The sequence below is a fragment of the Balaenoptera borealis genome (genome assembly GCF_965194805.1).
Source record: "Balaenoptera borealis genome assembly, chromosome: 13".
NCBI lineage: Eukaryota > Metazoa > Chordata > Mammalia > Artiodactyla > Balaenopteridae > Balaenoptera > Balaenoptera borealis.
This window is the reverse complement of record NC_138870.1, coordinates 12,603,424-12,615,715: the sequence shown is the minus strand read 5'-3', so window position 1 is coordinate 12,615,715 and position 12,292 is coordinate 12,603,424. Positions and strand designations below refer to the sequence as shown.

General features: G+C 34.9%; 1 protein-coding gene across 3 annotated transcripts in view; it reads left to right on the top strand.

Annotated features, from left to right (window-relative positions):
• Positions 1–12,292, top strand: part of GUCY2C (guanylate cyclase 2C) — a 117,760-nt gene that overhangs the window by 17,483 nt on the left and 87,985 nt on the right. The gene's annotated exons all lie outside the window — the stretch shown is intronic.

Below are 12,292 nucleotides of genomic sequence, written 5' to 3'. Positions count from 1 at the left end.
AAATTGAATTTACAATTTAAAAAAGTCCCCCAAAAGAAATATATCCAGGCCCAGATGGTTTCACTCAAGAATTATACAAAACATTAAAAGAATTAATACCAATTCTAAACAATCTCTTCTAGATAATAGAAGAGAAGGAAATACTTCTTGACTTATTTTATAAGCCTAATACTATCCTGAGAAAGAAAAAAAGAAATGGAGAAAGGAGGGAGGGAGAGAAGGAGGGAAAGGAGGGAAGAAAGAAAGGAAGGAAGGAAGGAAGAAAAGGAAGAAAGGAAGGAAGAAAATTGCAGATCAATATCCCTCATGAATATAGAGGCAAAGTTCCTTATCAAAATATTAGCAAATATAATTCAACAATATAGAAGAAGAATTCTACGTAATTAATTAGGTATATTCCAAGGAAACAAGGATGGTTCAATATTTGAAAATTAATGTAATCTATCATATCAACAGAAAATTGCATAATATTATTAATAGATGCAAAAAAAATCATTTGACAATATTCAAGATCCATTATGATAAAAATTCTCAGAAAATAAGGAATAAAAGGAAACTTCCTCAATTTGACAAAAATCATCTACAACAAAACTATAGTTAACATTACACTTGATGATGAAATACTGAATTCTCCCCTTCTCTTCCCCAAGACTGAAAACAAAGCAAGGTCAAAGCTACACTATTCAAAATCAATATTAATTGTATTTCTATGTACTAGTAATGAATACATGGACACCAAAATTTTAAATATAACACCATTTCTAATCACTCAAAAAATGAAATACTTTGAAATCTAACAAAGCACATATATTACTTGTATGCTGAAAACTAGAAAACTCTGGAGAAAGAAATCAAATACAATCCAAATAAATGGAGATACACGTTCATGGACTGGAATATGCAACATAGTAAAAACGTCAGTTCTTCCAAAGTTGGTATACAGGATTAGTGCAATTTGTATCAAAATAGTGGCAAGATTTTTTGAAGGCATAAACAATATTATCTTAAAATTTATGTGGAAAGACACAGGAACTAGAACAGCTAAAACAATTTTGAAAAAGAAGAAAAGTAGGAAGAATCAGTCTACCTGATTTCAAGACTTATTATATAGGTACAGTCATAAAGACTTTGTTAAAGGCAGAAAGATAAATCTATACATCTCTACAAGTGAACAGAGAATCCAAAACTAAATCTTCACAAATATGATTCTTTTTAACATCTTTATTGAGGTATAATTGCTTTACATGGTTGTATTAGTTGCTGCTGTATAACAAAGTGAATCAGCTATACGTACACATATATCTCCATATCCCCTCCCTCTTGCGTCTCCCTCCCACCCTCCCTATCCCACCCCTCTAGGTGGTCACAGAGCACCGAGCTGATCTCCCTGTGCTATGCAGCTGCTTCCCACTAGCTACCTATTTTACATTTGGTAGTGTATATATGTCCATGCCACTCTCTCGCTTTGTCTCAGCTTACCCTTGCCCCTCCCCATGTCCTCAAGTCCATTCTCTACATCTGCATCTTTATTCCTGTCCTGCCCCTAGGTTCTTCAGAACCGTTTTTTTTTTTTTTTTAAGATTCCATATATATTTGTTAGCATACAGTATTTGTTTTTCTCTTTCTGCAAAAGCAATGCAATGGAGGAAAAATAGCCTTTCAACAAATGATACTGAAACAATTGGACATCCATAGGCAAATAAAGGAATGAATGAATGATTGAATGAATGAATAACGACCCTCCATCTCAGTCTCACTTAAAATAATTAACTCAAAATAGATTATAGACTTAAATGTAAATTTAAAACTATAAAACTATTTTTTAAAAGTAGGGGAAAACCTTTGGGATCTAAGGCTAAGCAAAGAAATCTTAGACTTGGCACAAAAGCATTATCCATAAAAGAGTTCCATAAACTGGACTTAAAACTAAAAACTCTTTTTCTGTGAAAGACCCTTTGAAAAGAGGATGAAAAAATAAACTACAGACTGGGGAAAATGTTTGCAAACCACATATTGGACAGAAGAGTAATATGTAAAAATATATAAAGAACTCGCAAAATTCAACTGTAAAAGAATAGACAATCATGGGCAAAAGACATAAACATACATATCACCAAAGGAGATATGCAAATGACAAATATGCACATGAAAAGATGTTCAACATCAATACCTATTAGGGAGATGAAAATTAAAACCACAATGAGCTATCACTATACACCAGTTAGAATGGCTAAAATTAAAAATAGTGACCACACTAACATTCTCTGCTCATGAGAATGCAGAGAAACTGATCACTAATAGATTGCTAGTGGGAATTTAGTGGTACAGCACTCTAGAAAACAGCTTGGCAGTTTCTTACAAAACTAAATATGCAGCTACCATGCTGCCCAGCAATTGTACTCACTAGCATGTATCCCAGAGAAATGAACATTTATATCCACAGAAAAACCTGTACATGATTGTCCACAGAAGCTTTATTTGTAACAGTCCAAAACTGGAACAACCCAAATGTCTTTAAATGAATGAACAGCTAAACAAACTATAGTACATCTATACCATGGAATACTACTCAGCAATAAAAAAGAGTAAACTACTAAGGTACACAACAACCTGAGGAATTTCCATAGAATTATACTGAGTGAAAAAAAGCCAATCCCCAAAGGTTATATACTGTGTATTTCCATTTATATAACATTTTTGAAAGAAGTATATAGAAATTGAGAACATATCAGTCAGTGGTTGCTAGAGGTTCTCATGGGGATGGCAGGAGGGAAATGGGTATGGCTATGAAAGAACAACTTGAGAGATTCTTCACTCTGTCAGTGTCAATATCCTGGTTGTGATATTGTACCATAGTTTTGCAAGATGTTACCATTAGGGAAACTGGGTAAAGGATCCATGGGATCTCTCTGTTATTTCTTAGAATTGTATGTAAGTCTTCAATTACCTCAAAATAAAAAGTCTAATTTTAAAAAATAAAGTAAGAACATTTTAAAAATGATTCTGATTAGTAATACCCCTTAGACAACTGATAAAAGCAAGTGCAAAATAGTCCCTGGGTTAACACATTTAACACATAAACCTCAAAAAAGTTACAGAGATAAATTTCCCCCCAAAATGAGATGCCACTAGAAAACACTACCACACACAAACAACTACATAAACAAGTGTCAGAAGAAACAATGGCAGAATCAGGCCACAGAGTTTGCAGATATTGGATTTAACAGTTACAGAGCATGCAATAAGTGAATTTATTATGTTAAAAAAAAGAGATTTGAAACCATTATTAAAAAGATAAACTTCCAAAAGGTATTTAGTAGATTAGAAAACAGGTAAAATTTATTTAGAAATTAAAGATACAGCTCCTAAATTTAAATTCTTAATGGGCAGGTTAAGCATCTTCTTTGGCATAGCTGAAAAAAAAGTTGGAGAGCTGGGAGATAAATCTGAAGAAATGATCCAGAATGCAGAACAGATAGGGAAAAATAAAACACTATGAGAGAGGTATAAAGAAACATAGAAGGTAAAGTGAGAAGGTACATCTCTGTCTAATAGAACTTTCAAAAGGCAAGAAGAGAAAGAATGAGAATGAGGCAGTAGTTGAAGAGCTAGTAGTTGGCACTATCCAGAAGTGATCAAAGAAACCAATCCTCATAATCAGGAATATCAATAAATCCCAAATAGAAAAATAAAAATAAATATCAACCTAGAAACTTTTTGGTAGAACTGTAGAAGCCAGAAGACAAGAAGACTTTAAAAACCTCTAGAAAGAAAAGACAAAGGATTCATGATTAGACAGATGACTTCTTAACAGGAACAATGGAAGCCAGAAGACTGCAGAATATATCTTCAAAGTACTGTCACCCTAAAATTGTATAGCTGTTGAAAAATGTCTTTAAACTTATAAAACAATTCTTAATTTAACTCCTAATAAGAGCAATGTAATTAGAAATCTGAAATATCATTTCTCACCTATTAAGTAACCCAAAGTCTAAAAGTTTAACAACACATTCTGTATGAGGGGCTGTGAAGAACCAGGTAGTCTCACATATTAGTGGTGGGAGTGCCTCACATGAAAGGCCAAAGTGGGTAAATCTAGCAATATACACAAAAACTATAGCTTACATTTACTCCTTGACCCAAATATCTCCCTTTTGGGAATCTATTTCTCAGATACAATTATCCAGCTATAAAATAATGTATACATTATTACAAATTACCCATTTTAGCAATATTTGTAGCCAAGGATTGGGGAAAATTCATGTTCAATAAAATGAGACTGCCTAAATAAACAATAAAAAATCTACATGATGAAATATTATGCAGTTATTTAAAAAATAAGAATGAAGATCTCTATATACAGGTCTGAGCATGGTTCTAAGATTTTTGTCATTAAATGATGCCAGTAGACAAGAAAAAAGGTTAAAAAAGAATATATATTCATCTATGCTTTTAAAAAGCTGGAATGATTAAAGCAAAATTAAAAATTGTTACCTACGTAAGGTTGGTAGAACAGAATAGAGGGGACAACGATTAGAATTAAATTGTGTAGATCATTTTTATATTTGATTGTTTCTTACTGATTTGTAGGTGTCTTAAGGTAATCTGCACATGTTAACCCTTCGACAGTTATTCATGCTACAATTATTTTCACTCTTTTTTATAGTGCACTTGATGAATAGAAGTTCTTAATTCTAGTGTAGGAGAAAAAAACTAGCTTTCCCGTTGTGATTTTCACTTTTTTGTGTTGTTTTTAAAAATCTCACCCTCCCTAAATATTCAAGAACAGATTATTTCAACCTTATATTCAGTACAAACTCTTCCAAAGAATAAAAAAAAGAAACAATACTCCTCAATTCATGTTATGAGATTGACACCAAAACCTGGCAAAGGCAGTACTTTCTCATGAAGATAAATTACAGACCAATACCACTCAAAACATAGATGCAAAAATCCAAATGAAATAATAGCAAACCAAATCTAGCAATGTATAAATAAGAAATAAGTATATATCATGACCAAATTGGGTTTATTTCAGGATTCAACTATTCCAGGAAGAGTTCAATATGATAAATATAATATTTTTCATGGGGAAATTAATGATATAATTTCCTCATGAAAAAATAAAAGTAGAAAAAACATTTGATCATCTCAATAGATAAAGAAGACAATACAACTAAAACATCGTTTATGATTAGAAACTTGGGAACCTAGAAATAGAAGGAAATGTCATTAACATGATAAAAGAATCAAAAATAAAATTAAAACTAAATTCCTACAGTGAATTTCATACGTAATGGTGAAACGTTAAAAATCATTATCTTTAAAATAGGAAATACAACAAGATATGTACTGCTAGGTGAAAACAGTAAGTAAGAAAGGAGAGAAAATAAGTGTATAAAAACTGTTACCAACCCACCTAGGCAAACTAAGATGCACAATCTTCCGAGATCTATTAGGGACAATACAATAAAAAGAGAAAAAAATCATTTAGTAAATGATGTGCTTTCATATATAAAAAACTTTCATCTACAAACTATTAGTATGTAATAAAAGAACTTAGCAAGGTTGCCAATACAAGATGAATACAAAAAAATTTAAATTTCTATCCATAAACATAAGAGATTTTAAAAACACAACTTACAATTTACTTGCAATAACAGCAAACATATATAAATATATAGTAGTTATGAATAATTCTAATAGTGTACAGTATACTTATGTTGAAAATAGTAAAACTTCATTTAGATGCATCAATAAAGATGTAAGTAAAGGGACCGAGCATGTTCCTGAATAAGAAGACTCAGTATACTAAAGATGTCTAATACCCCAAATTGACCATGTTCATAGATATTAACCTTTACACACACTATGCTCTAAAAATGCTGTGGAAGAAATTACTTTTTTTAGAAGAAGAATATTTTAAGTGCCTTTCTAACTTCATCTATATCCTAAAATATTTTGCATTCCATCCAAGTGTAATAATGGGAAGGGGAAAATAAAAGAATACAAGTTCTATATTGGTGTGGAGAGAATATTAAAGTTGATTATAAACTACGAAAAATGTCAGGAGTTAATAGTCATTGGGAGATTAATATTGAAAACTATTGTAAACCACCTTATAATGCTTTGTGCTTTTCAAATTACTGCAATGTCTACTTTTTCTTTTAATTCCTCAATGTCTTTTTTTTTTAATTATTATTATTTTTTTAATTTATTTTGGCTGCGTCGGGTCTTCGTTGCCGTGCGCGGGCTTCTCATTGCGGTGGCTTCTCTTGTTGTGGAGCGCAGGCTCAGTAGTTGTGGTGCACGGGCTTAGTTGCTCCGTGGCATGTAGGATCTTCCCGGATCAGGGATCGAAGCCGTGTCCCCTGCCTTGGCAGGCGGATTCTCAACCACTGTGCCACCTGGGAAGCCCCCTCAAGGTCTTTTTAAATATTTATTAAATTTTGACTGCACAATTCTAGGAGATGGAGATACAGAAATGAATAAGACATCTCAATTCCTTGAATTCCTACACCTTATGTTCTAATGGGGGAGGCAAATTAATTAATAAACAAGGTAATATCAAATGATGATAACTTTTATAAAGAAAATAAAGCAGAGTAACATAATAGAGAATGACTAGGGGAGCGAGGTGTCTTTTAAACTGGTTAATCACAAGAAGTGTCTTTAGGAGGTGCCATTTGAGCTGAAATCTGATAACAATAAAGATACCAGTGGCAGAGAGTTCCCAGCAGAGGGAACAGTTGATGCAGATGTCCTTAAGTGAGTGGAACTTAGCAAGGCAGAGCAGGATAGGTGAGGAGACATGAAACTTGGCAAGACAATTACCATGTAAAACAGTGGTTCTCAAAGTATGGTCCGTGGACTCCTTGGGTAAAGGTCCCCAAGACACTTTAAAGGGTCACAGAGTCAAACTATTTTCAAAAGAATACTAACATTTTATTTGCCTTTTTCTCTTTGTTGACATTAGTGTTAATAGTTCAGAAGCAATGGTGGGTAAAACTACTATAACCTCAGCACATCAAGGTAGTGATACCCAGACTATACTAGTATTCATTATATTCTTCATCCATCACATATCATTTGCATGATTGAGTTACAAGCTGACCTAGTCACCTTTTTACGGAAACCATTTTTACTTGAAAGACAAATGATGGTTATTCAGATTTGAATGTTTGCAGACATTTTCTCAAAAAGTAAGCCAAGTGAGACTGTCACTTCAAGGAACACAACTGACAGTATTTGTTACCGATGATAAAAAGTCATGCATACAAGTAAAAATTAAAATTTTGGAAAACTTGTATCTGCTACCATGAGCTTGACATCTTCTTGATACTTGACTTTTGTAATGAGACCAATAGTGACAGGACAAATGCGATATTTTGATATTGTATCATGCAATGTGTTAAAATTTGAAATATCTGCAGAACTCAATGAAACAGTATTTTCCAAATTAACTGATTCATGATGTTAAAAATCATGCATGTGTGAAAGATTCAATCAATAGTGCATGATAGATATATAGATTTTAATATATCAGGGTATGAAATTTCCTTGATATGGTTCCAGATCTCAAATTTCAACTAACCTTTCAGAAACTATCACTTGTCAAGTTTGGGTATAAAATCAAAGGATATCTGAAAAGGTTATGAAAATACCCCCCCCACACCTTTTTCAGCTGCATATCTATGTGAGGCCAGATTTTCTTCATATACTTCAACCAAAACAACAAATTAAAACAGATTGAATGCAGAAGTAAATATAAGAATCCAGCTGTCTTTTATTAAAGAGACATCAAGGAGATCTGCAAAAATGCAAAACAAAATCACTCTACACATCAGCTTTTATTTTAAGAAAATACAGATGTTTTTCATAAAAATATATATTTATTGAAGTATAATTGATTTACAGTATTGTGTTATTTCAGGTGTACAGCAAAGTAATTCAATTATATATATTGTTTTTCAAATTCTTTTCATTATAGGTTATTACAAGATATTGAATATAGTTCCCTATGCTATACAGTAAATTCTTGCTTATCTATTGCATATATAGTAGTTTGTAATCCTATATTCCTAATTTATCCCTTCCCCTTTCCCCTTTGGTAACTGTAAGTTTGTTTTCTATGTCTGTGTGTCTGTTTCTGTTTTGTATATAGATTCATTTGTGTTATTTTTAAGATTCCACATATAAGTTATATCATATAATATTTGTTTTTCTCTGTCTGACTAACTTCACTTAGTATGATATCCTCTAGTTCCATCCATGTTGCTGCAAATGGCAATATTTCATTCTTTTTTATGGCTGAGTAATATTCCATCTTCTTAAACCAATCATCTGTCGATGGGCACTTGAGTTGTTTCCCTGTCTTGGATATCGCAGACAGTGCTGCTATGAACATTGGAGTGCATGTATCTTTTCGACTTAGAGTCTTCATCTTTTCCGGACATGTGCTCAGGAGTGGGATTGCTGGATCATATGGTAGCTCTAGTTTTAGTTTTTTTAAGGAACTCCCATACCGTTTTCCATAGTGGCTACACCAACAAAAAAATGTATTTATGTTAACATGTCATGGGTTTAACATTATTATTTAAAATAAATAATTTTTAAAGTAAATTTATTTTATTTATTTATTTTTGTCTGGCTTGGGTCTTCGTTGCTATGCACAGGCTTTCTCTAGTTGCAGCGGGCGGGGGCTACTCTTCGTTGCAGTGCACGGACTTCTCATTGCGGTGGCTTCTCTTGTTGCAGAGCATGGGCTCTAGGCGCATGGGCTTCAGTAGTTGTGGCATGCAGGCTCAGCTGTTGTGGCTCGCGGCTCTAGAGCACAGGCTCAGTAGTTGTGGTGCACAGGCTTAGTTGCTCCGCGGCATGTGGGATCTTCCCAGACCAAGGCTCGAACCCATGTCCCCTGCATTGGCAGGCGGATTCTTAACCACTGCACCACCGGGGAAGCCCTCTTTTATTTTCAATATAATAAGTATCAGTAGTTAAAACCCCATAAACAAAAGCTCTTAGGGTCCTCAGTAATTTTTAAGAAGGGGTCCTGAGATCCAAAAGTTTAAGAACTGGAGATATAAATTTATGAATTCAGGTTCTGTTGAGAGACAGTACAATGTACTGCTTAAGAACACAGACTCTAGAGCTAGATTGCTTAGGTTTGAATCCCAGAACCAACACTCAGCATGTGTATGACCTCAGACAAATTACTTAATCAGTCTTGCCTAAGTTTCCCCATCTGAAAAACAAGAATAATAATGAAACTGATATCATAGATTTTTGTGATGATTAAGTTAATTTATATAAATCACTTAGTTTATGTTTGGCTCTTGGTAAATACTATACGTGGTCATTATTATTATAATAAATATAACAGCAAGCCACTGAGAGTTTTAGGAAGCAGTAATACATAATCTGATTTAGTAGTTTTTAAAAAAAATCTGCTGGCTGTTGTGTAGGAGATGGATTTTAAGAGGACAGAAGCCGAAGTAGGGAGACAAGTTAGGAGGCTCTGACAGTATCTCAGACAAGAGATGATGGTTTGGACTAGGGTGGTAATAATGGAGAGGGAAGGAGTGAACCTTTTTGGGAAATATTGTGGCAGCAGAGCTGATAGAATTTGCATACCCTATTGGATGTGGAAGATGAAGGAAAGATAGAAATCAAGGATGACTATTAGGATTTTGATTGAATAGGGTAGATGAGGATTCCATTTCCTGGGATGGTGAAGACTGGAAGAGGAACATGATACAGGGTGATGCAATCTAGAGTTCTGTTCTAGACATGCCATGTTTGAGGCTTCTATTCCACATCCCTGTAGAAATATCAAGACAGATATTTGAATCTGGAGTTAGTTCAGGAAGAGTTCAGGGTTCAAGATGTAAACTTAAGTTCAGTCACCTTCTAGAGATTATATAAAGCTATGGATGAGATTTCTTAGGATGAAAGTGTAGACATTGAAAGATAACAGGCTATGCAACCCAAAAAAACATGCCCCTTTGGTATATTGATTATTTTGAGCTGTAGTCACTTGAAAAACAGCAAATACAAGGAGAGGCTTTGTCTGAACTCCTTTTATCTGCCTAAAGACAGATCCTCAAAAGGAGTTCAATTGTCATAAATCCCCTCCCTGTGAGTTTCATCAACTAGGAAAAGTTGACTCTTGTCACAGGAGAGGAGAATAAAAGTGGACACCGCAGCCAGACAGACTGTGTCACAAACTAACATACTTCCCATCTATTCGTCTAAAGGTCCGTTCATCTTTCCTAAATATCATTTACTCTCTCCAAGAGGTCTACCTCCCTCTTCCCCTTTCCCTATTAAGATGGTATTTAAGCCTGAATTCTAAGCCATTTTATAAGTTACTCATTTTTCCCTGGGAATCTACCCCGTATACATAAACTATACATGTTTTGTTTTGTATTTGGGAGAGGGAAGATTTGAACATATACTTTATTATTTATTTATTTACTTGTTTTTAACTCTTCCAACAGGTTTTATTGTATTTTTTCTTCCAGTTTTTTTGAAATATAATTGACATACAGCACTGTATAAGTTTAAGTTGTACAGCTTAATGACAACTTACATAGACCATGAAATTATTATCACAATAGGTTTAGTGAACATCTGTCATCTCATATAGATACAACATCTGTCATCTCATATAGATACAATGTTAAAGAAATGGAAAAAAATATTTCTCCTTGTGATGAGAACTCTTAGGATTTGTTCTCTTAACAACTTTCATGTATAACATACAGCAGTGTTAGTTATGTGTATGGTGTGTACATTACATCCCTGGGACTTATTTATCTTATAACTGGAGATTTGTACCTTTTGACTGCTCTCATCTAACCCTCTCACACACCCCCCACCCTCCAGTAACCACAAATCTGATCTCTTTTCCTATGAGTTTGTTTGTTTTTGAAATATAATTGACCTCCAACACTATGTTATTTCCTGTTACACAACATAGTGATTCAATATTTCTGTACATTTCAAAGTGATCCCCATGATAAATCTAGCTATGATCTGTCACCATACAAAGATATTACATAGTTATTGGCTATATTCCCCACACAGTACATACCATGTCCGTGAATCATGTATTTTGCAACTGGAAATTTGTACCTCTTATCTCCCTCACGTATACATATTAATAACCTTCTGTTTGTTTTTCTCATGTTAATCTGTCCTTTATTACAAGGGTCTCAGCTAAGAACTCAGAAGAGTAGAGGGAAAATTATTTCTCTCCCCTGCCCCCAACAGCAAGTACTGGGACAGTTCATTTTTATAACTTTTTTCATAAAAGCTAACTAAACAAAATGCCTTGTGTGGCACAAAATCATATCCTTATAAATTAAACACTTTCAAGGTTTTGCCATTTTCCCTTCACCTGTTTTGCTTTCCTATGTCTATTATCCCTTTATACTCTTTTACACCTTTATGTGTCAAATTTTATTTCCCTCCAAATTTCCTCACTCTGCTTCCATAAACTACTTCTTTGTTATTTAAGTTCGTCTAATCCGTTGCCCTCCAGATGTTTCACCACCTGCCCTCCTCACCAGCTCCCAGCCCCCAGTCTCAATTAATAAGCTCAGAGTGGAGAAGGCTAGGCTTGTGGAATGTGGCAAAACCAATCCAAATTCTGGCTCTGCTACTTACCACCCAAGCGGCCTTGGACCCAAATGTTACCAACCAGGGTTCTTGGCCTTCCTTAATCAATAGAAATTGATCACAGGCCAGACAGGAAGTTCAGGCAAGGCTTTATTGGGGCTCCTGCTGCAGCAGGGGGGAGCGAGAACAAGTAACAGTCCCTTGCTAGCTCGCTTCCCTGAGAGGATGGGGCGAGCTGGTTCCTTATATGGGGTGAGGGTAGAGGTGTGTCCAGGGGGTCGGGCTGGAGGGTTGGCTTAGGTGTCTGCCCACCCCTTTGTGGTGTTGGGTTCAGGGGAGCATGCGAAGGGCCTTCCTGAGACAGACCCCTCCCCTCAGGTTCTCTTCTTTAGCTCCTCTCTGAAGTACCTAGGTAACAGTATCTGATGCACATTTCCTGAGTTGTTTTACAGATGCTAAAATCCCCACCAAATGGAAGAAGTTAACTACTTGATGACCATGAGCACCCAGACTTATTGGAGCCTGAGGACTGATAATGTTAACCCTTGTGACCCTGCCCTGTCACCTCACGCTGTCAACCAGTCAGAGAATTGCATGAGCTGATCACAACCCTGCGACTCCCCTCCCTCACCTGGTCTTTAAAAATGCCTCCCTGAAACCCACTGGGGAG